General features: G+C 42.5%; 1 long non-coding RNA gene across 1 annotated transcript in view; it reads left to right on the forward strand.

Moving 5' to 3' along the window:
• LOC148775859 (uncharacterized) overlaps positions 1-25,868 on the forward strand; it is a 125,984-nt gene that overhangs the window by 90,663 nt on the left and 9,453 nt on the right. Inside the window, exons 5-6 of the long non-coding RNA XR_016038900.1 lie at positions 7,751-9,190; positions 19,996-20,093. This is a non-coding gene — a long non-coding RNA (uncharacterized LOC148775859). The remainder of the gene's footprint in view (positions 1-7,750; positions 9,191-19,995; positions 20,094-25,868) is intronic.

The raw sequence follows: 25,868 nt of genomic DNA on the forward strand, positions 1-25,868 counted from the left end.
TATCCTGACTGGAGGTCATGGCCCGAAACCTCTAACACCTACTCTCTAATCCACCAGTCATTGGGTGAATCCTGCTATCAGGGACAGAACATGATCTTGGTGGGGAGGCAGTCTTGGGCTGAGGGCAGTCCCGGGACAAGGACTTCACTGAAGGCTGTGGGTCACCATCACTCCCAGCATCTGGGGAATACATCCTCCCGTCTTCAGCCTCTGAGGAAGAGCACGCCCCCGCCCCCCAACCCCCACAAAGCCTAACACTGCCTTGATAATGATGCTTTCACACACATCCACTTGACTTTCCACTGGTCAGCAAGACCCTTGTTGATAGATCCCTGGTTTACATCAGGCTCAAAAGAAGCATGGAGGGACTTCCCTAGTGGTCCAGTGGCTAGGACTGCATGCTCCCAGTGCTGGGGGTCTGGGTTCAACCCTTGGTCAGGGAACTAGATCCCACATGCCGCAACTAAGAGTTCCCAAGCAGCAACTGAAGATCACGCCTGCTGCAACTAAAATCAGAATAGCCTAATAAATAAATATTTTTTTAAAAAATGGAGCATGGACTTCCCAGATGGTACAGAGGTAAAGAATTCACCTGCTGATGCAGGAGACCGAAGAGACTTAGGTTTGATCCCTGAGTGAGAAAGATCCTCTAGAGTAGGAAATGGCAACCCACTCCAGTATTCTTGCCTAGAGAATTCCATGGACAGAGGATCCTGGCGGGCTATAGTCCAAGGGGTCACAAAGAGTCAGACATGACCAACATCTGAGCACAGCAACACATCATACTGCTATGACCCCATTAGGAACTCAATAAAATGTATTGATAATGAACAATCAGTGAAATTAATTATCATATTAACTGCAGTTTGAAGAGGGCAACTTACATGATGACATTTATTTTTTCCGCATAAAAGCAGTATTTTGAAATTAGGAAAGTAGTTTATCATGTTAAATACTTCATAATCTTAATATTAGAAAATGTCTTTGCTTTTTGATTGGCTGTTAACCTACATACGTGGAGGAGGAGCAAGAAAAAGAAAAGAAATTAGAAACCAACATGTTATGTTCAGATAAAAGAACATGAGGGTGAGCCTGAAGATATAGCTTTCATGAAAGGCTTCCCTGTTGTTCTAATTAATTGCTCAGAAGCCTGAGAGGGTAAAACCCTGTGAATTTCCAAGTTAGCTTGATATCCTTTTTCATTTATGTTACCAAGGGGTATAAAGTGAATGAATCAATACCCCCAAAGCATACCCTGAAAAATGCTAAACTTTTTATCTCCCTAATAGTTTCTTTTTTCATTAAGAATAAGATTAAAGAAAATCTGCACATTTAAAGTAGGATGAAGACTTGAAATTAGAAGGATATAAACTTGAAAATATAAGACATGCTATGTCACTTACTAAAAATGTGGGTTTGTATTGAATAGCTCAGGTGTTTTCCTGCCACTTGGGAGATTATCTATGCCAAAGCTCTGTTTAGTGTACTTATATACCACTCTCTGTGGGCACAATACTACTTTGATCTAGGGAAAAGAGAGCCCCAGGTTTTAATTAGTGCTCCAAACCAGAAGCAATCTTCAAGAATAACAGTAACCACGGAAGAATCTGAACATCACAAATAGCATTGAGAACTGGAATGAAAGGCTTTTTGTGTCACTGAAGAATCCCCTTGGTAGGCCCAGCTGCAGCTGTTAACGTTTGGGGAACATTCTGAACAAGCAGATGTGCCAGAGTGTGGTGGTGTCCCTTTTCCAGAGGGCAGGCTGCCTTGTCTCCATTACAGGCTCAGGCTGAGTGGGGTGAAGCAAGGGACTCTCTCTTCCATTTGAATCATGACTTCTCAACCTGCCAAAAGATCAACTAGCTGAAGCTTTGACTGAGTTTTCATTTTTAAGGATGTTCTATACAGAAAAAAAAAAAAGTATTTGGAAACATTAAATCAAAACTCAAGATAATTTCCATAGAATTTTATTGTTTTTTGTTTGGCTTATAAGAATAGTTCACTAAACAATTTATGATGCAAAGAAAAGCCAGTGCCTTCCCAAACTCACATCAGCGAGGACACAGTGACCTGGAGGGACCTTTGCTGGAATTCCAGAACCAGTGGAATTTCAGAAGTGGAATACCATTGTTAGTGTGTGCTTTAGCAATACTGAGATAAAGCAAATAAGTACTCTATGTCCCCACATCGCCAACTTTATACCTTCATCATGAAGTCACATTCAGAATTTTCCTGCTTCCCTTTTCTTGAATGAGACATTAACGTAACCGTTGAGTTGCTGTCACCCTAGTCCTCAATGTCTTTCCTTTATCAAGAGCACATCCACATAAAAACAGAACTATTCATGGTTTGTTATCTCACAGTTGAAGGAACCATGTGATTATCTTGTCTACGAGTTTTTATGGCGTCATATAGATGGATGGAGCATGCTCACACTCCCTCCCCTGCCCTCCCCCAAAAAACCCTTTAAAAATAAATTTGAAATACTTTAAAAAGGAATTCTGCAAGGAGATAGTCTACTTGGCTCTGCTAATTTGGAAACCTGGACCTTGATTCAAATTTATTGCCTGTCTTGGCCAGGTGTGTGTGTAGTGTGTGTGAAAGTGAAAGTGTGAGTCGCTCAGTCATGTCCAACTCTTTGCAACCTCATGGTCTGTCCATAGCATTCTCCAGGCAAGAACACTGGAGTGGGTTGCCATTCCCTTCTCCAGGGAATCTTCCCCACCCAGGGATCAAACCTGGGTCTCCTGCATTGAAGGTAGAGTCTTTACTGTCTAAGCTATCAGGAAAGCTGGAGTTTATTAATTTGGAACTTTATAAAGACCACAAGATTTGTTGACATTGAAGTTATTTCTCTGGAATTAGGACAATTTTGCATAGAAATAGATCACTTGCTTTGTACTCCCCCCCACCCCCACCCCGGACACAAAAAGTTTCTGTTATTCTCCAGATCTTTTTAGTGAGATATCTTAGGATAACTTTTTCTAAGTTTGTTTTCCAAGCCTCAAATACGTGGTGAAAATCTTCAACAACAGCATCTTCGGTAGCTCCCAAGTTGTGCTCGAACTTGACCAAAAGAGTCTCTAGCAACCTTCCTCTGCTGCCTACCGCAGTCGGGGGACTTCTTGGTCTCCACTTCCATTGTAACCTGGGTTTTGCTCTCTGTCCACCCTTTTGAATCTCATACCTCAGACTGTCCCTTTCTCTCTAAGTTCATTATTGTCTGAGTCAGAGATTTTATTTCCCTTTTTCTGTCCCCCACTCCTAAGGCTCTTGCTCCCACACCCAGCTCTTTATCTCTGTACTCTAATCACAGTCACACTGGATTCTCCACTTGCAAGAAAGGTATTCTCTTAGGTTATGGGTCAATGACCAGTGTATCACATGTCTTTTGATAGTGGGAAGCTATGATTCACATATCTTGTGGTGTTCTGGTCTGGGCAAGTCTAAACTACTGTTTATATCATTAAGTCCTGACCAGTACTGAGAAAAGGTTTTCAAGAACCCTGTAAAGGAGGATATGTACCACACCGTGTCAGCCAAAGGACCTCTGTGTAGCAAGAGCAATGTGACATAAATTTAGGGGTAGAAGACGCTGTCTCTCTTTTAAGTAAAGAAAAGATGTTCCAAGAGGCAGTGTGTTCCAAGAGGCAGTATTTCTTACTCTTTTTGCTCTTATGGTCAAAGTAGACTTCTGTGTGGGGTTAGCAGGTTTATCCACAAAGATCTCTCTGGAAGTATATCAGACAGGATGGTAATTTTTCCTGACCAATCCCATCTTATGGAGAAGGAAATGGCAACCCAATCCGTTATTCTTGCCTGAAGAATTCCATGGATAGAGGAGCCTGGTGGGATACAGTCAATGGGGGTCACAAAGAGTTGGACACGACTGCACGCCTATCACTTTCACTTTTTTTCCAGCCCATCTTAACAATCCTGATATCTACTCTTTTACTTTATTTGTTTCTCTATTGGTTTAGGAGATGCTGTTTAAATTCAGCCAAGTCCACATTGAAGAATATATATATATATATGGCTGCACTGGATCTTAGTTGTAGCATGTGGGATCTAGTTCCCTGACCAGGGATTGAACCTGGGCCCCCTGCATTGGGAGCATGGAGTCTTAGCCACTGGACCACAAGGGAAGTCCCCCCCAAGTTCACATTTACCCATATACTATCCCTTATCCACAGAATATTGAACAGAGTATTTGAAGAGCATTCTTTTCCTTCTAACTAATACATCTACTGCCCTACCACAATTTTCACATACAGTTTCACCTGCCACCTCATTCCATCAAAGCTGTGACTTCAATCCCGGCCACCTTTCTACATCCTTAGTTCTGAGCTCCTGCACATAAACTAGGACAAGAATTTGCTCCATTATTCCGCACCTTGTTGCTCACACTATCCAGTCTCTCCTCTGCTGAAGACCCTATATATTGTGTTCAGTTCTTACTTCCCATCGACCTTTTTGACGTGACCATCAAACTGTTTCTTGCTTCCCACTTCTAACCTCCCCCAGGACTTCGTTCACCTTGGTTCTGCCCCATGGCTCTGGGGGAAAACCTATTTTGATACATTTAATGCTCAGTTAGACTGAACTACTCACTCCCTTTGCAAACGCTATTTCCTCTAAAGAGTACTTGATGTGCTGTCATGTCTGACTCTTGTTGACTCCATGGACTGCAGCCTGCCAGGCTCCTCTGTCCATGGGGATTCTCCAGGCAAGAATACTGGAGTGGGAAGAAGATTCCTTCTCCAGGGGATCTTCCCAACTCTGGGATCGAACCCAAGTCTCTTGTGTCTCCTGTACTGCAGACAGATTCTTCACTGCTGAGCCACTTGGGAAGCTATTTCCTCTATCTAGAACATTCTCCTGGTCATTGCTTTCCTGGAGAATAAGAGCACATGCAGTTTCTCTAACCATTTCCTCCTTCCCCAACTGTATTCACTACTGCTCATCTTGAGCTATCTCTATACCTTGATATTACTTTCAGTGATTATCACACTACATTGAAATTATTTGTTTATATATCTTCTTCTTCACTGTACTTGTATTTCTTGATCAAGATCTTTGTCATTTTTGATCCTCAAATTTCTTGCATAGTGCTTAGAAAATGATAGGCCCTCATTCATTTACTCCTTCTTTAGGCAAATATTAACTGCCTTGAGGATCTATTGTGTGCTTCCTCTCACAGAGCATAGAGGAAAGTACAGGCAGCAAGAGTTGTTTGTTTTGTAAATCAAATTGCCTTACAACTCGACTTGTTCACCTTTCTTTTCATTTTGTGATCACTGCTCTTCAAAACAGTCTTGATGGGAGTTTAAACTTGATTTCTGTGAGTTTTGATTCCTGTGTTTGCTTTGACTTTTTCCTTTCTTTTAAAAAAATTCCAAACGGTCAGTGACAGGTGTTTTCCTGTATACCTGAGGATAGGGATTCAGTCTTTTTATTGCAACTTTTGTTTTCTACCTATGAAAAACCTATTTGGTTGCAATCATCCAGGAATTTTTTAAATTACTTTTTTAAAAATTAAAGAAAATGGAAGACTCAGGCATGTAGTCATTTTCCCTGTGAATTTGGTTTTCAAGTTTTGGTTTTTTTAATTAAATTTTTTTTTTTTACTGCACTGGCCCTTCATTGCTGTGCGTGGGCTTTCTCTAGCTTCAGTAAGCATGGGCTACTCTCTAGTTCAGTGCACAGGTTTTTCATTGCAGTAACTTCTCTTGTTGCAGAGCATGGACTCTAGGCACTCAGGCTCAGCAGTTGTGGTGCGTGGGGCTGAGTTGTGGCAGATGGAATCTTCCCAGACCAGGGATCAAACCCATGTCCCCTGCATTGGCAGGTAGATTCTTAACCACTGGACCACCCGGGATGGTCAGTTTTCAAAACTTTTTTAAAAGGCTGTCCTTGGCAAAGCTGATTTAGGGGGCAGCCCCTATGGTATGGTTTGGGGACAAAAGAGCCTGTGGGTTCAAGCACAATTTAATGTGCTCCCGTGGCCTACTCTCTCCTCTCCCATCCTGCAGTTTTGCCATAACATCTACCTTGGGCTTAGGTACTATACTCAAATATTTTTGTATGCTTGAAATCTTTATAGTGAAAAATTGAAATGTATGATTTTCAACAGTGTAATTTATATTTAAAAAAAAAAAACAAAACACTACAGAGAGAACACTGTTTCAATACCTGAAACTGTTCACATCCTATATTCCAGCCAGAGGAAAAGGGTCTCCCTCACCTCAGGAGGTTAAAAGGTGGACTTAGTTGTGGCATATGGCATAGTCCACTGTGAAATGCCTAGTTCCTCTGATGAACAGAAACTAGCCAAGTCTGTTCAGACTCTGATGACAATACTAAGGATTATTTTTATCACAGTTGCTAATCAGGACACAGAGGAGGTTGTCTGGGCCTGAGGGAGGTGAGAGTGGAGAGGGGTAATCGTAAATGGGCTTGAGGAATCTTATTGAAGTGATGGAAAAAACTGAAAACTGCCTGATAGTTATAGCTGCACAACTTGGTAATTTACAAAAGAAAATTGAATTTTACACTTGAAATGGGTGAATTATATGATATGTAAAATATGCATCAATTGTTTATTCGCTAAGTTGTGTCTGACTCTATTTGACCCTATGGACCATATGTAGCCCACCAGGCTCCTCTGTCCTTGGGATTTCCCAGGCAAGAATACTGGAGCGGTTGCCATTTCCTTCTTCAACGTATCAATAAAGATATATTAAAAAGCAAGGCATACAGCAATGTATTTACTATGCTACCATTTAAAGGAAAAAGCATGAAACCAAAGGGAGGGCAAAACAGACTGAATCTTTTTTTCTATTTTAGATTTTTATTGATTATTTATGTGAAGAACTTAATGTATCGAAATAGTGCTCTATAGTGTTTGGTTTTTTCTAAATCACACTATTGAAAATTGTACATTTCAAATGTTCACTATGAAAATTTTAAACATGCGAAAATATTTGAAAACAGTACCTATTTCTCAGCTTTAGCAATATCAATACTGTCAATCTTGTTTTAACCTATTCCCCTACCAACATTTTTCCTGAAATGGTTTACAGCAAACCCCAGATAACATCTTTTTTCTAATATTTATTTTTATTTATAAATTTATTTATCTGCACCAGGTCTTAGTTCTGGCATGTGGGATCTAATTTCCCAATCAGGGACCAAACTAGTGTCTAAACTAGTGCATTGGAAGGCAAATTCTTAACCACTGGACCACCAGGGAAGTCCCTACCCCATATCTTTGATTTAGCAAGTTTAAATATTCTAAAACAAATTCCAAACATCATTAGATGGCTAAATACTTCAACAGGTGTATCTGAAAATTCGAAGTATTTTTCCTTCTTCGACCCTTCCCCAGTTACCTAACAAAACTAATAATTATTCCCCAAGAAAATCTAGTTTTCAGTTTATGTTAACATATGATGCTTCTCAAAATGTCTTTTGCAGTTGACTAGTGCCAACCAGAACCCAGTTAAAGCCAACACATTGTATTTCATGAACAAATCGTCCCAAGTCTTTTTGATTCAGCACAGTTCTGACCTAACCATTTAATAAATTTCTTCTTGAGAAGGACTCACTGCAAACTAAGGCAGTTTCTCTGTGACCGCATCCTAAATTCTAAGTGCGCTCCAAATAACTGGCCCCTAGTGGTTCCAAATAGGAAAAGGTGTACGTCAAGGTTGTATATTGTTACCTTGCTTATTTAACTTATATGCAGAGTACATCATGAGGAACGCTGGGCTGGAAGAAGCACAAGCTGGAATCAAGATTGCCGGGAGAAATATCAGTAACCTCAGATATGCAGATGACACCACCCTTATGGCAGAAAGTGAAGAGGAACTCAAAAGCCTCTTGATGAAAGTGAAAGAGGAAAGTGAAAAGGTTGGCTTGAAGCTCAACATTCAGAAAACAAAGATCATGGCATCTGGTCCCCTCACTTCATGGGAAATAGATGGGGAAACAGTGGAAACAGTGTCAGACTATTTTTTTGGGCTCCAAAATCACTGCAGATGCTGATTGCAGCCATGAAATTAAAAGACGCTTGCTCCTTGGAAGGAAAGTTATGACCAACCTAGATAGTATATTAAAAAGCAGAGACATTACTTTGCCAACCAAGGTCCGTCTGGTCAAGGCTATGGTTTTTCCCGTGGTCATGTATGGATGTGAGAGTTGGACTGTGAAGAAAGCTGATCGCCGAAGAATCGATGATTTTGAACTGTGGTGTTGGAGAAGACTCTTGAGAGTCCCTTATACTGCAAGAAGATCCAACCAGTCCATTCTAAAGGAGATCAATCCTGGATGTTCATTGGAGGGACTGATGCTAAAGCTGAAACTGCAATACTTTGGCCACCTCATGCGACGAGTTGACTCACTGGAAAAGACTCTGATGCTGGGAAAGGTTGGGGGCAGGAGGAGAAGGGGACGACAGAGAATGAGATGGCTGGATGGCATCACCGACTCTGTGGACATGAGTTTGAGTGAACTCCGGGAGTTGGTGATGGACAGGGAGGCCTGGCATGCTGTGATTCATGGGGTCGCGGAGAGTCGGACACGACTGAGCGACTGAACTGAACTGAGTCTGAGGCATACTAAAGAAAAACATATTCAGACTTCTCTGCTTCAAAGTTCTAGCTCCCCAGAGGCCTCTAGAACCACTTCCGCTTCTGGGGCTAACCCGGCTGAGGCACACCACGTGACATGTTCGCGCATGCGCTTCTCCTACCTGGCGCCTGGAAAGGGGGTTCCCAGCAGACCTTTTCTGCACTGGGGGCGCTCAGCCGGATTTTAAAGTCCTGTGATGCGAGAGAGCATTTTCCTCTGGCCGAAATATAGGAAGTTAGTGCCGCTGCCCTCGTGGCTCTTCTCGACGCCTGTTTCTCAGTCAGCTGAGCTCTGGGAGCACATCGCCTTCTGTGAGCCTCCCGTCCCTCTTGTGGCCAGGCCAGGCCCCTCTTCGGCTTGGGCAGAGGGTCTTTCTTCCCGCGCCTCTTGTTTTTCTTCAGCGCCTCAGATCTGCGTTTTGCAGGCCGAGCTTCTCTCCGGCGGCGGGGAGCACTCAGGAAAACGTGAAAATGGCTGTGAGACCCAGGAGAATTAAAAAAAAAAAGGTGGGAATTAACTGATATTTCGTCAAAAGAAGCTGAATCTTAATGAAAAGGTATGCCAAAAAATTTTTTTCTTTTCAGTGAAACTGGTTACCTCTCTGATGTTTGGGCTTTCACACTTCTGTGCTCCCGTCTAGCCTTAGTATTGAAATACCAGAAGTATGGGCTCTGGGGGCAGTGGGTTGTCTGTGGAGAGAAGCAGCAGAGGTCTGTCTTCACAGGTGGAGGCTTTGGCAGGTGCCCCTCCCCCAAATAGGCCTAGAATTGTGTGTGGAGCCCATGTTGGAGGCAGTTTGATTTGAGGTGTGGTCCGGCTACCGCTCCGTGTGCCACACAGGATGGGCAGGGGCGGGATTGTGTCAGGTGGACAGCATTCCGCCTGAGTGGAAGGGCCGGCGGTGCAGGTGCCCAGGAAGGGTAGGGGCTGGCGGCGGCGGGGTCGCGGGGGGGCGGTGTGCTGCTACCGAATGCTCATGTGTGGGGAGAGGGTATGGAAAAAAGGACAAGCTAGACCAGAAGAGTTGGGGGTGGCGTATAGAAGAGGCGATTCATTAAGGACTGTGTGAAGTGTGTGTGTGTGTAAAAGACTGAAATACACAAAAGAGAGAGGGAGTTCCTGTGATCACCAGACATCACTAGCTCGTGGCTCGAAGCAGCTTCCAGTGCTGAATAGCTTCTCCAGAAGCATTCCATGACTTTATTCTGAGGTGGACTCAGCCCTGTAAAAATGTGCTGAGACCAGGCCATCTGAGAAGCCCAGCTGGCTGCAGGAAACCGGGCAGGTAAAGGAGGCAAAGCACCATGATGCCCTTGCTGACCTTCGCTCCTGGGATTTTTTCCTGAACCTCAGTGAACTGGGTTCCAAAGGCCTTGTGGAGCAGGGTGGCAAATGGATGCGCCTGGGGAAGAGATGTGGTACTTAAGAGTTTGATTATTTTTATTTACAGAGGTTGAATTTATCCCACATTTTTGTTTCCTGGGACACAAACATGTCCCTTTTTAAAAAGTCACTAGGAGGGACTTTCTTGATGATCCAATGGCTAAGATGCCATGCTCCCAACTCAGGGCACCTGGGTTTGATTCCTAGTCAGAGAACTAGATTCCACGTGCCAAAACTAAGAGTTTGCACACTCTAACTAAGACCAGGTGCAGCCAAATCAATAAATAAGTAAATAAAAACTTAAAAAAATTTTTTTAAAGTCACCAGGAAAGGATTGGCAACCCCTACCCTACCTTTGGGCTTCCTGGTGGCTCAATCAGTAAAGAATTTGCCAGCAATGCGGTAGCCCCAGGTTCGTTCCCTGGGTCAGGAAGATGCCCTGGAGAAGGGAATGCCACCCACTCCAGTACACTTGCCTGGAGAGTCCCATGGACAGAGGAGCCCGGCAGGCTATGTATGGTCCCCGGGGTCACAAATAGATACAACTTGGCAACTAAACAGCAACAACAGCAACATCCCTACCTTTATCTTTGAGACCTGAGTACAGATCTGCTGACCCTGCTGCCAGCGTCAGGGTCATTCATTCCCAGAGCCAGGGCTAAAAATGTGATTACTGGAAGTAATTTTGTGGAAAGCCTTTTTTGGTTTTCTTTTCATATGTGCATGGTCATATAAGTTTACTATTACTTGCTGCTGCTGCTGCTAATTCGCTTCAGTCGTGTCCGACTCTGTGCGACCCCATAGATGGCAGCCCACCAGGCTCCCCTGTCCCTGGGATTCTCCAGGCAAGAACACTGGAGTGGGTTGCCATTTCCTTCTCCAATGCGTGAAAGTGAAGTTGGTCAGTCGTGTCCGACTCTTCACGACCCCATGGACTGCAGCCTACCAGGCTCCTCCACCCATGGGATTTTCCAGGCAAGAGTACTGGAATGGGGTGCCATCGCCTTCTCCGTACTATTACTTAGGAAAAGAAAAAAAGAAAACCAACAGATTAGTTCCTCAGACCTGGACTTTGTTTGGCATTTTTATTTATAATTTGTTTTCAGTCAGTTCCATCTTATGGAAGGATCTACCAGTATTTCACATGATGTTTTCCTTCCTATAAACAGTGGGATCTAAATTTAGCATTGATTTTTTTTTTAAAGGCTGGTTTTTCTCAGATTATAAGCCTAAATGAAGTATTTAATGTCAGGTATGTGTAGTGAGTCATATAATATCTTCTCCAGTTCATGCCCATACAGAAGCTGTCAGTGTGACCTCATTTGGAAACAAGGTCTTTGCAGATTGATTTAGTTAAGATGAGGTCATACTGGATTAGGCTGGGCCCTACATCCGATGGCTAGAGTATTTATAAGAGAAAGGAGAGGGAGATTTGGATTCAGACACTGAAACGCACATGGGGGAAAAGGTCATATGAAGATGCAGGCAGAGATTGGGGTGATGTGGCTACAAGCCAAGGAACCCCAGGGCTTGCTGCCACCACCAGAAGCTGAGAGAGACGCATGGGTCAGATTCTCCATCAGAGGTTCCAGAAGAAACCAGTGGTGTTGACACCTTGATTTCAGGTCTCTAGCTTCCAGAAGGCAATGGCACCCCACTCCAGTACTCTTGCCTGGAAAATCCCATGGACAGAGAAGCCTGGAAGCCTGCAGTCCTTGGGGTCACTGAGGGTCGGACACGACTGAGCGACTTCACTTTCACTTTTCACTTTCATGCATTGGAGAAGGAAATGGCAACCCACTCCAGTGTTCTTGCCTAGAGAATCCCGGGGACAGAGGCGCCTGGTGGGCTGCCGTCTGTGGGGTTGCACAGAGTCAGACACGATTGAAGTGACTTAGCAGCAGCAGCAGCTTCCAGAAGGCAATGGCACCCCACTCCAGTACTCTTGCCTGGAGAATCCCATGGACGGAGGAGCCTGGTGGCCTGCAGTCCATGGGGTCGCGGAGAGTCGGACACGACTGAGCGACTTCACTTTCACTTTCCTGCATTGGAGAGGGAAATGGTGGCCCATTCCAATGTTCTTGCCTGGAGAATCCCAGGGACGGGGGAGCCTGGTGGGCTGCCCATCTATGGGGTCGCACAGAGTCGGACATGACTGAGCGACTTCACTTTCACTTTCCTGCATTGGAGAAGGAAATGGCAACCCACTCCAGTGTTCTTTCTTGCCTGGAGAGTCCCAGGGACGGGGGAGCCTGGTGGGCTGCCCGTCTATGGGGTCGCACAGAGTCGGACACGACTGACATGACTTAGCAGCAGCAGCAGCTTCCAGAAATGTGAGAGAATACTTTACTTCTGTTTTAAACCAACAATGTGTGGTAACTGGTTACAACAGCCCTAGGAGGCCGGTAGAGCATATGTTCCAAGCTTTTACTCCACAGCAGCTTTGCCAGCCCAGCAGCCTGAGAGATTCTGGTAGAATGTAAAGCAGGTCGTACTGCTGCTCTGCTCAGAGTGGAGTGCGAAGTTAATGGATTGGTTGACAAGCTCTGCATGATCTGTATACCATCTCTCTCACCCCAGTTCATCTCTCTGCCACACCGCCCATCTTGGTGTTTGCCAACATGCCTCAGTCCTTTCTACCATTCTGGAATGTTCTTTTGCTGACATATGCATGGCTTGCTCCTTTACCTCTTTCAGATCTTTACTCCTCTGGCACCTTCTTAGTGAGACGATGTCCCCTGACATCTCTATTGAAAATCACTGTGAATTCCTTAGCCTCCTTACTGCTTAATTTTTCTTATCATTGTCTAGCACATCATATATTAATATTTTACTTATTTCATTTATCATCTGTCTTCCCCCAAAAGAGGATCAGCTGTCTGAGAACAGGAAGTTTCGTCTGTTCTGATTACCACCATATCCCTCATGCCTGTGTGCCCAACACATAGTTGACATTCAGTGACTATTTGTTGGGAGTGATTGCATTCATTGGTGTGTAGTTGTGCTTTCTTGTTTATATATGAAAGTACCTAGTTACTTAATACCCTGCTTGTGAACAGCTGGCAAAGGTGGCAGAACTTAGATTACTGTTACTGATTCTGGACTCTCCCAACCAAAGCTGGACATTTGGCAGTCTGGGCAGGGAGCACCTGGTGTTCCTGGGCCCACGCTGGGGAGTCTGGAACACTGAGCCCAGATAGTCCATGTGGTGTTTGGAGGTTCCTGTCGCAGTCTGCTCAGGCTGCCATAACAAAATATCATAGGCTGCGTAGATTATACAACACACTTTTATTTTCCATAGTCCTGGAGGCTGCAAGTCCAGGCAGAGTGAGGTTGTGGTGAGAACATCTTCCTGGCTTGCAGATGGCTGCCTACTTGCTGTGTTCTCATGTGGCAGAGAGAGAGAGCCCTGGTGTCTCTTGTGAAAGTCACTCGGTCGTGTCCGACTCTTTGCGACCCCGTGGCCTGTAGCCCACCAGGCTCCTCTATCCATGGGATTTCCCAGGCAAGAATCCTGGAGTGGGTGTGGGATCAGAGATGGTGACCCCGTTTAACCTTAACCATCTCCTCAGAGCCCTGTCTCTAGCACAGTCACATGGCCTCAGCATGTGAATTCAGGGAGGACACAGTTCAGGCTGTCCTGTCAGTGCCGTCCAGCAATATGGCGCTAAGTCAGCTGCTATGCAGTAACATTCTGTAATCTTTCTCTAACAAAAGAGGATACAGAATTCCAAATACTAAATCCTTTCAGGTAATACAGACTATATCTCAGTCATGTTTTGGCAACTGCCTGAGTATGGAACTGTTCAACTTTGAACTGCAGATGCTGATTGCAGCCAGGAAATTAAAAGACGCTTACTCCTTGGAAGGAAAGTTACGACCAACCTAGATAGCATATTAAAAAGCAGAGACATTACTTTGCCAACAAAGGTCCGTCTAGTCAAGGCTATGGTTTTTCCCGTGGTCATGTATGGATGTGAGAGTTGGACTGTGAAGAAAGCTGAGCACTGAAGAATTGATGCTTTTGAACTGTGGTGTTGGAGAAGACTCTTGAGAGTCCCTTATACTGCAAGGAGATCCAACCAGTCCATTCTAAAGGAGATCAATCCTGGGTGTTCATTGGAAGGACTGATGCTGAAGCTGAAACTCCAATACTTTGACCACCTCATGCGACGAGTTGACTCACTGGAAAAGAGTCTGATGCTAGGAGGGATTGGGGGTGGGAGGAGACGGGGAAGACAGAGAATGAGATGGCTGGATGGCATCACTGACTCGATGGACGTGAGTTTGAGTGAACTCTGGGAGTTGGTGATGGACAGGGAGGCCTGGCGTGCTGTGATTCATGGGGTCGCAAAGAGTTGGACATGACTGAGTGACTGAACTGAACTGAACATGGAAATTTTGAAAAAGCCCTGTATCCTATTATTTAACTCATGCTCAGGACTTTATGGTGAGTGGTTGACATGCAATCTAAGGTACTTGAAAGTGAGTGAAAGTGTTAGTCACTCAGTCGTGTCCGACTCTTTGGACTGTAGCCCATGGACTATAGCCTACCAGGCTCCTCTGTCCAAGGAATTCTCCAGGCAAGAATACTGGAGTGGGTGGGTTGTCATTTCCTTCTCCAGAGAATTGTCCTGACCCAGGGATTGAACCCGGGTCTCTTGCATTGTAGACAGATTCTTTACTGAGTCACCAGGGAAGGTACGTACATAGGCTTACAAACAATTCTTGCCTCTCCTTTTCTACTCAAACACCACCTCCTCTTAGGAGGTGTGTTAACAGGGCCAGTGTCAGAAGTTCAGTCTCTCCTAGCTTCCCTCCCAGGATAACCCATCTGAACAATTTCAATACATTACAGCAGATGTCTCAGATATATGTCACACCTGTTACAGGGTGGCTGGGCAAGAGAGTGTGGATGAATCACTGCCAACTGTCTCCACTGCTAGAACAACTTCAAGCACGTGCCCTGTAGCCTGTGGCTTGGTTGTAGAAGTTTCCTAATAATAATAGTAAAGAAGAGTGGACTTAAAGACAGGGAAGCAGCTTTGCCTCATCAAAGTTACGTGATCTTGAGCAAATCATTATCCTTTTTGGGCCTTGGCTTTCTCAACTTAAAAGAATTGGAGCAAGTTCCTCCCAACTCTAATATTCTGAGATAATGGCCCATTCATAGAACCCATAAATCAAAGAGAAAGGGAAAGAACCACTAGCCAACAGGAGAATGGATTGTAAGGTGCTCATTTTGGAAGAAGTAGATGGAGAGGCCTCATCATTAGGGCAGAACTGAGAGGACTATTTGTGGTGGACTCTGTTCCTCCTGTGCCTCCAGAAAGCTCTCCCTTCTCCACTGACACTGCCGTAGGGGATGCTGGAGGCAACAGAGCTTCATGCGCCTGCAGGGAGCAGCTGAGTATCTGAAAATTGCTAGAAATCAAAATAAAAACTCTGGGACGGGTAGAGTGTTTTGAGCACCATATAAATTTAATGAAGAAAGAAATATTTGCCTTCTGGGAAATTCCCAAGAGCCTCTTGCTGCCATGTTACAAGGTCACCATGGCCACAGGGGTCCTGCCTTGAGGGTTGGTCTGGGATGGCTCCAGGATCCTTTGGTTTGGTGTGCTCTGAGGACCTAGGAAAGCATGCCTTGGGTTGTAGCTGTGTGAACACATTTGCTACATTTTCCCACATCCCAGGGAATGAAAATTGAAAATGTCACTTGAACATTGACTATAATTTTTGTTTTTTCTTTAAAATGTAGTTTAAAATGCTTTTTTTGTTTTTTAATTTCACAAAAGGCTGGCTTTCAGGTCACTGGTTCTCTTACATAGTGATATCAGTGGTTCTGACCCTAGCTGCATCTCAGAATTGCCTGGAGGTAGATTTAAAATACTCTAAAGAACAAAGCAATTCAACAAACAAAGCAAAATGAAAACAGACTTACAGATGCAAAGGACAAATGGGTGGTTTCCAGAGGGGAGAGGGGTGGGAGATGGGCAAAATAGGTTAAGGGGATTAAGAGGTGCAACCTCCAGTTATAAAGAAGCCAAGGGCATGTGATATTCAACATAAGGAATATAGTCAATAATATTGTAATGACTTGTATGAGGACAGATGGTTCCTAGACTGACCATGGTGCTCATTTTGTAATAAATGCAAATATCAAATCCCTATGTAGTACATTTGAAACTAACATAGTATTGCATGGCAACTATATTTCAATTTTTAAAAATAAGAAATAAATTAAAATGTTTATGCCCAGGCCTTACTTCTAGAGTTTCAGACTTGGTAGGTTTGAGATGAGCCCCAACATGTCTATTGGAAACAGCTCTGCCAGGTTGAAAACACTGGTAAAAATGATGATACTACAGAGACAGTTACAGTAAGGAGCTCACAGAAAACACAAACGGGTCGATTCTGTAAAAACTCAGCTTTTATGTGTGATCGATTTGGACATATCCACCTGGTGTGACTTGATTCTGCCTGGCATAATCTTCAGTTGAAAAGTTGATGCAAAACGAAACTTGAAACATTTTTATAAGTAAAACAAACTCGTTATTCATCCATCCCAACACAGTTGTTTTCATTTTTCCACTTTATCATCTAATCTTTCACACACTCATCTGGTTTTATACCTTTATAATCACAGTACTATGTAAAAATTACTGCCTTTTGATTTCAGGTTTATCAAAAATATTTTTGAAGTTTCTGCAGTTTTCATGGTTGTGACTTTAAGTGATTACATAATAGGACATGTTGTTGATGTATTATACTTTTCTAAATCATTTTCTGGTTACAGAAATTCAAGTTGCTTCTGGATTTTGGCTGTTATAGGTAGCCTTGTAATAAAAGATTTTCTGCATCTAGATTTTTGCTTCTGTGGAATTAGTTCTTTTTGGATAAGTTCCCAGGAGTAGAGTTGCTAGGTCAAAGTGACAGAACATCTATCTATTGGCTCTTGTTACATATTATAAGAAATGCAATTAAAAAATACTACAGATGTATATATTAATGCATAGAAAATTGGTCTTATTACAGTGGTTCAGGCTCCCAAGGGCTAGATGGAGGCTGAGTTCACTACAGTATAAGGAAGCTAAGTGACATCTCTGTTGGAAGGCAAATATAATCAGATAAGGCTTTCAACAAAGTTTTAGTCAGTTGTGCAGACAAGTCAGTGGGAGTGGTCTGATTTCCGTAGGGCTTTTGGTGTATTCTCACAACTGTTTTATCTTAAACCAAACAAGACTGTAAATTTGCAGATTCATTTGAATGGTTGTTGTCTACACTATAGATCAGTGTATTCCTCATGGCTATTTTAAGAAAAGAGAAATAGCTACTTGCTTTTGTGTCTTGTGTTTGGAATCTAAAACCAAATTGTATTCTTTGCTCATAGTAGGCTGTCAAATATTTGTTGAATATACGTATAATTGTTCTGCCATTGCATAGTTTTAATATTATTAATACTTAATTCTAATGAAGTTTGAAAGGTACAGGATCTTCAGTTTACATATCAAGTTAAGGAGAACCGAAGTATAAGAAAGTTATGACCAACCTTGATAATATATTAAAAAGCAGAGACATTACTTTGCCAACAAAGGTCCGTCTAGTCAAGGCTATGGTTTTTCCCGTGGTCATGTATGGATGTGAGAGTTGGACTGTGAAGAAAGCTGATCGCCCAAGAATTGATGCTTTTGAACTGTGGTGTTGGAGAAGACTCTTGAGAGTCCCTTGGACTGCAAGGAGATCCAACCAGTCCATTCTAAGGGAGACCGATCCTGGGTGTTCATTGGAAGGACTGATGCTAAAGCTGAAGCTGCAATACTTTGGCCACCTCATGCGACGAGTTGACTCACTGGAAAAGACTCTGATGCTGGGAAAGGTTGGGGGCGGGAGGAGAAGGGGACGACAGAGAATGAGATGGCTGGATGGCATCACCGACTCTGTGGACATGAGTTTGAGTGAACTCCGGGAGTTGGTGATGGATAGGGAGGCCTGGCATGCTGTGATTCATGGGGTTGCGGAGAGTTGGACACGACTGAGCGACTGAACTGAACTGAACTGAAGTATAAGAAATACCACTTTTAAGACTAAAACATGATATTATAGTCCATGATCAGTTTACTGCATAGTTTCCTATTCTTCATTACTAATTTAAAAATTCAGATACATAATAGTCAATATAATATCAGTGTTTATTTAACAGTTGCCAGTTACCAAAAAATTTGGAGGATATTTTTCAGTCCCCCCAAAATTTAACATTTGTTTCCATAGCCCACGGTGTTATATTACAGGTACTTTTTTCCTATAGAGTTTTATCTCTAAGACACCAACTGTCATTTCTTTGGAAGTTTTGATTATTTCAGTATTTTGCATATAAGTAATCAAAAATCTGTGTGATCTGTTTCAAAACATGAGCCCTTTCAGCTTTTTGCTTTTTAAAGTGTGCGTTTTTTTGATAATCACCTACCATAAATCTCACAGTCCTGGATCATGAACGCATATTTATTTGTAAAGGAAAATGTGGGTGGTAAATTTATCAGCCTACAATATCTAAAAGAAAAATAACTTTTAGACTGAAAAGTGAAACTGTGTAAAGCAGTGAATACAGCATTGGAAAGAGAGTTAGGAGACCAGGGTTTAATCTGCCTCCATTTTTCATGATTGGTTCTGACTAGCCCTCAGGCCTCCTCTCTGGACCCACCAATTCACTTTCCCTGCTCCATACTTCCCTGGTGTATGGAGAAAATACCCAGGTCTCTGGCCTTTTGTGACCATGCCATAAATTTGCAAAATGTTCTGCTCTTGCACATGCTGTTCCTTCTACTTGGAGTACTCTTCACCGTCTTCTTGGTCTGGAAAATTCCTGATGATCTTTCATAACTAAGTTCAACTACAACTTCAGCAGTTAACTCTTGCTTCAATCCTGGGTGTTCATTGGAAAGACTGATGCTAAAGCTGAAACTCCAATACTTTGGCCACCTCATGCAATGAGTTGACTCACTGGAAAAGACTCTGATGCTGGGAAGGATTGGGGGCGGGAGGAGAAGGGGACGACAGAGAATGAGATGGCTGGATGGCATCACCGACTCTGTGGACATGAGTTTGAGTGAACTCCGGGAGTTGGTGATGGACAGGGAGGCCTGGTGTGCTGTGATTCATGGGGTCGCAAAGAGTCAGACACGACTGAGCGACTGAACTGAACTGAATAGCCAGCAACCTTTTCCTCCATCTTAGCTACAGTTCCCCTCCCCCACTCCCCCAAAACCCAGACAGAAAAACCTGGCCTGGTTGAAGAAGGAACCATACTCATTTCCTTTTCTAAGGTATGTTTATTCAGTTTTTCAAATATTTTATAGAATTCCTATTGTTCTAGATGCTTGGAACAGCCTTCCTTCATAGAGCTTTTAGCCTAATAGAGATAGACTATGAATCAAATTGGAGGCAGACGCTTTACCATCTGAGCCACCAGGGAAGCTCATGAATCAAATAAGTGCATTTTTCATAGTATATTGAAAGTGACAAGTGCCTATGGAGAAAACAGAGTGGGAAGAGCAATAGAAAGTCTCTGCACAAGCGTGTTAGGTTTAGGTTGGGGGTTACAAATTGATTACAAATTGAAATTGAGTAATCAGGAAGACTTCAGTGAGGAGAGGACATGTGAGCCAAGATTTGAAGGAGCGAGAAATGGGGATATCTGATAGAGCTCAGGTAGAGGGAACAGCCAGTACAAAGGCCCTGAGGTTGGAGCTTGCCAATAATATCTGAGGAACAACAAGGAAGCCCGTGTGCTTGGAACAAAGTGAGCAGAAAGAACAGCAGTAGAGACTAGATCAGAAAGATATAATAGAGTGGAGATGGGGGCCAAGACTTCATGGGGTCCTGGAGGCAATTGTGAGGACTCTGGCCTTTACTAGGAATGTGATAGGAAGTCCTTGAAGGATTTGATATGAAAACTGACTTATCTGATTTACAATCTTAAAGGTTCCTCTGATTTATGGAATGTGGACTGTTGGAGGACAAGGCAATAATCTGGACAAGAGAAGATTGTGGCTTGGACCAAGATTGTGTCAGGGGAGATGGTAAGAAGTGGTTGGATTCTGGATATCTGCTGAGGGAAGAGCTAGTAGGATCTCATGATGGAATAAATGAGGGAAAGAAATAAGTCAAAGATGACGCTGAAGTATTTGGTAAAAAATTCTGCCTGCAACTCAGAAGACCCCAGTTCGATTACTGGGTTGGGCAGATCCACCCACTCCAGTATTCTTGGGCTTCCCTTGTGGCTCAGCTGGTAAAGAATCCGCCTGTAGTGCAGGAGACCTGAGTACGATCCCTGGGTTGGGAAGATCCCCTGGAGAAGGAAAAGGCTACCCTGTCCAGTATTCTGGACTGGAGAATTCCATGGACTGTATAAGTCCATGGGGTCGCAAAGAGTCAGACACTACTGACCAACTTTCACTCACTCATTTCACTCAACTGGGAAGATGAAGCTATTAATGAATTGCAGTGATGAAGATTGTGGATGGAGCAGATATGGAAGTGAAGTTTAGAAATTTGTTTTCGGACATGTTGAGTTTTAGATGATAATTCTCCAAGCCAGGCTTCAAAAGTATGTGAACCATGAACTTCCACATGTTCAAGCTGGATTTAGAAAAGGCAGAGGAATCAGAGATCAAATTGCCAACATCCACTGGATCATCGAAAAAACAAGAGAGTTCCAGAAAAACACTACCTCTGCTTTATTGACTATGCCAAAGCCTTTGACTGTGTGGATCACAACAAACTGTAGAAAATTCTTAAAGAAATAGGAATACCAGACCACCTGACCTGCCTCCTGAGAAACCTGTATGCAGGTCAGGAAGCAACAGTTAGAACTGGACATGGAACAGACTCTTTCCAAATCAGGAAAGAAGTATGTCAAGGCTATATATTGTCACCCTGGTTATTTAACTTATATGCAGAGTACATCACGAGAAATGCTGGGCTGGGTGAAGCACAAGCTGGAATCAAGATTGCCAGGAGAAATATCAATAACCTCAGATATGCAGATGACACCACCCTTATGGCAGAAAGCAAAGTGGGGTCGCAAAAAGTCAGACACAACTGAGTGACTGAACTGAACTAAACTGAGCCTTTAAATGGGGGCTTCCTAGGTGGCGATAGCAGTCAAGAGCTTGCCTGCCAGCCAGTGCAAGGGACATGAGAGATGTGGGTTTGATCCCTGGGTCCGGAAAATCCCCTTTAAAAGGGTATGGCAACCCACTCCAGTATTCTTGCTTGGAAAATCCCATGGACAGAGGACCCTGACAGGCTACAGTCTGTAGCATTGCAAAGAGTCAGACATGACTGACATGACTTTGCACACATACACAGCCTTTAAAGGAGAGATGTCAGGTTGTCAGCTGGATTAGTGAGTTTGGAGTTTGGTAGAGACATCTGCTGGAGATAAAAATTTTGGACTCATCAACATACAATTGATATTTAAAGCCATGACAGTGAATGAGATCATGAAGGGAGTGGTTGTAGAAAGAAAATACAGGAGGTCCAAGCCTGAGCCCCAGGGTACTCCAATGTTACGTGATTAAGCATACGGGTCTGTTATAGCACGTTCACATTTTCTTATAATTGTTTATGCCTGTCTCATATTGTGAACGCCTTGATGGACTGAATTTTATTCTTGAGAGTCCCTTGGACTGCAAGGAGATCCAACCAGTCCATCCTAAAGGAGATCAGTCCTGGGTGTTCATTGGTAGGACTGATGTTGAAGCTGAAATTCCAATACTTTGGTCACCTAATGCGAAGAGGTGACTCATTTGAAAAGACCCAGATGCCGGGAAAGATTGAGGGCAGGAGGAGAAGGGGATGACAGAGGATAAGATGGTTGGATGGCATCACCGACTCAATGGACATGGGTTTGGGTGGACTCCGGGAGTTGGTGATGGATAGGGAGGCCTGGCGTGCTGCGGTTCATGGGGTCGCAAGGAGTCAGACCTGACTGAGCGGCTGAACTGAACTGAACTGAAAAACAGTTTCAGGGACTTCCCTGGTGGTCCAGTGGTTAAGGCCCTGCGCTCCTAATGAGGGGTCTGAGTTTGATCCCTGATCAGAGAACTAGAGCCCACATGCTGTGGGGCAACTAGGCACCTAAGAAATCTACATGCCACAACTAAGACCCAAGGTAGCCTGAATAAATAAATATATTTTTTAAAAACCCAACAGTTTCATATGAGGTATAATTTACCTACCATAACACTCACCTATTTTACCATAACACTCACCTATTTTAAGTATACAATTCAATGACTTTTAGTGTTTACTCACTTTTATATCTTCAATGACAAAAAAGCAGTTAACAAATGTTTTTAGAATGAATGTGAAATTTTAAGTAAACTACTAAATAAATGGATGTATGTGATCTTAGTTGTCTGGATTTCTCATCTTTGTGTTCAAAATGAGGGTGTGACTAGAGGATTTTTAATTCTCTTTCAACTTTGAAATTTAAATGTTCCATATGCTTGTTTCAGAGTCAAGGAATAAATCTCAGTGAGCTGCTCAGGTTTTCCCATTACTAGCTTTTCTAATGGCATAAAGACACAAACTTTTTTAGAAAATTTCTTAATCCAGTGAGAAATTGGTTTTGACTTACTTGGGTTAGATTATAACTATTAAGGTATGGTTTAAAATTGAACATCTCACCATGAATCAGGAATGGTAGAGCACAAACTTGGGGTCTAGTATTCCTTGGTTTATAATACATATAGATTTATATCCGTTCAGTTCCGTTCCGTCGCTCAGTCGTGTCCGACTCTTTGCGACCCCGTGGACTGTAGCCTACCAGGCTTCTCCATCCATGGGATTCTCCAGGCAAGAATACTGGAGTGGGTTACCGTTTCCTTCTCCAGGGGATCTTCCCGACCCAGGGATCGAACCCGGGTCTCCCGCATTGGAGGCAGACGCTTTAACCTCTGAGCCACCAGGGAAGCCTATGTTTATATATATTGTTGACTTAAAAAATATTCACAACTTAAAAGTTGAGAATTATGTTTTATTTGGTGGGAATTTTTAGGACTTCAAGCCCAGGAGACAACATCTCAAGTGACCCTGAAAGAACTGCTCTGAGGAGGTGAGAGTGGGAACCAGGTTATATAGAAATTTTGCAACAAAGGGCAGGTAATCTGAATATCAAAAGATTATTGTTAGTTAAAGAAAACCAGATATCCCAAGTGAAAGTCGCTCCGTTGTGTCTGACTCTTTGCAACCATATAGTCCATGGAATTCTCCAGACCAGAATACTCGAGTGGCTAGGCTTTTCCTTCTCCAGGGGATCTTCCCAAACCAGGGATCCAACCCAGGTCTCCTACACTGCAGGCAGATTCTTTACCAGCTGAGCCACAAGGGAAGCCCTTGTTAAAGGACTTAAAGGAAGTTAAAGAAAACCAGATATCCCAAGTTAAGGAATTTAGCCCTTTTCTATGTATGGGAAGATTCAAGAGTCGGGGTTCATTCCTTTCATATGCATCTCAGCTATCTGAGGCCAGTATCCTGTGTTTTTCACATCCTGAGCTCCCTTTGGGCTCACCTAAGGAGTGACCACAGTCCTGTTGGCTGTAGGATCGCAGGTATTCTTCCTGAGAGGCTTAGGGCTCAGAAGCTCACATTGGAAGACGAGGATCACTGATGACTGTGACATGCTTGTTTTCTAATATGGCAGGAAATACTCCATTTCTCAATATTTATATACAGGTTTCCTATGTTTCAACATTAAATTAACATTTACTTTAAGTAGATTGGGAGAAATTAAAGATTGTAATCCCTGGCTCAATCACTAAAGAAATAATACAAAGAGATATAGCTTAAAAATCAATACAAGAATTAAAATGAAATGCTACAAATAGTTGTTTAACATAAAAGAAGGTAGGAAAGAAATAATAAAGATAAGACAAACAGCAAAATGGTAAACCAAAATACAATCAGATTAACAATTACATTAACTTTAAATTGGCCAAGCACTCTGATCAAAAAGAAGAGATTGTTAGACTGTAAGACTGAATTTAAAAAGCAACAGCCAACTACTTGCTGTATGTGAGAGACACACTTTAAAAACAGAAACATAAATAGAGTAAAAGCATCTAAAAATATAAACATAAGAAAGTTAGACTGGCTACATTAATAAAAGAATAGACTTCAAGAAAAGTTTTATAAGAGGCAGAGAGACATTTTATAATGATTTTAAGCATTGCTATGATACATAATTATATATGTAGAACTTCAAAATACATGAAGCAAAAACTGATAGAACTAAAGGGAGAAATAGACAACTACATAAACATAGTTGGAAAATTTTAAATATTTCTATAGTAATGGATAGAAACAAACAACCAGAAAAATCAGTAAGGCTGTAGAAGATATGAAAAACATTATCAACACTATAACCTAACTGACATTTATAGAATAATGCACTCATCAACTTCAAACTACACATTCTTTTCAAGTATGCAAGGAATGTTCACCAAGACAGATCCTATCCTGGGCCATAAAATAAATCTCAATACATACCAAAAGACTGAAATCTTACAGAATGTGTTCTCTAACCATAATAGAATTAAATGAGCAATAATAACAATAAGATAAAGAGAAAGGCACCAAATATTTTGAAAGTAAAGAGCATGTATCTGAATAACCCCTGAATCAAAGAGAAATCACAAGGGAAATAAGAAAATATCCTGAATTATTTGATAATGTAAGCTCAACATATCAAAATTTGTCTGCTAAGCTGTACTTAGAGTGAAATTTATTGCTTTAAATGTTTGTTAGAAAAAAAAAAAGAGATCTAAAATCAGTGATCTAAGTTTTAACCTTAAGAAAAATTTAAAATAGTGTGCACCTTAAATTTACACAATATGTCAATTATCTCAGTAAAGGTGGGGGGAAAAGAAGTTAGAAAAATGAGAGTAAATTAAGGGGGCTTCCCAGGTAGTGCTAGTGGTAAAGAACCCACCTACCAATGCAGGAGACCTAACAGACCCAGGTTTGATCCCTGGACTGGGAAGATCCCTTGGAGAAGGGCCACCCACTCTAGTATTCTTGCCTGGAGAATCCCATGGACAGAGGAGGCTGGCAGGCTACTGTCCATGGGGTTGAAAAGAGTTGGACACAACTGAAGCGACTTGGCACAAACTCAAAGTAAGCAGTAAGAAAGAAGTAAGAAAGAGCAGAAATAAATGAAACAGAAACTAGACAAAAACAGAGAATATTAATGGAACCAAAAGTTGGTTCTTTGAAAAGATCAATAGAAAAAAAAAAAAAAAGGTACAGGAAACCCTGGCTCTCCAATGGTTAAGACTTGGATCTTCCACTGCACAGGGTCTGTCCCTGGCTGGGGAAGATCCTGCATGCTGCACAGCATGGCCAAAAAGAGAGAGAGAGAGGGAAGATACAAATCAGCAACATCAGGAATAAAAGAGGGAGCACAACTGCAGAGTCTACAGACCTTAAAGGGTAAAAGGAGATACTATAAACAACTCGTGTCTGTAAATTGTCCAACTTAGATGAAATAGCTTTCTTGAAAGACACTATTTATCAAACTCACATAACAAGAAGTAGAAAACCCAAATAATCTTACACCTACTGAAGAAATTGAATTAATGACTTAAAATCTTGCCACAAACAAGATTCCAGGCTCAGATGGCTTCACTGATGAATTTTATCAGGCATTTAAGGAAGACATAATACAAATTTTCAAAAACTATTTCAGAAAAGATAGAAGGAAGGAGTAATTTTCTACTCGTTTCATGAGGCTAGTGCTCAACTTGCCACCAAAACTAAGCATAGATGTTACAGAAAGGAAAACTGTTACA

Source organism: Moschus berezovskii, chromosome 13 (assembly GCF_049115385.1).
Source record: "Moschus berezovskii isolate FMDL1 chromosome 13, NW_MosBer_1.0, whole genome shotgun sequence".
NCBI lineage: Eukaryota > Metazoa > Chordata > Mammalia > Artiodactyla > Moschidae > Moschus > Moschus berezovskii.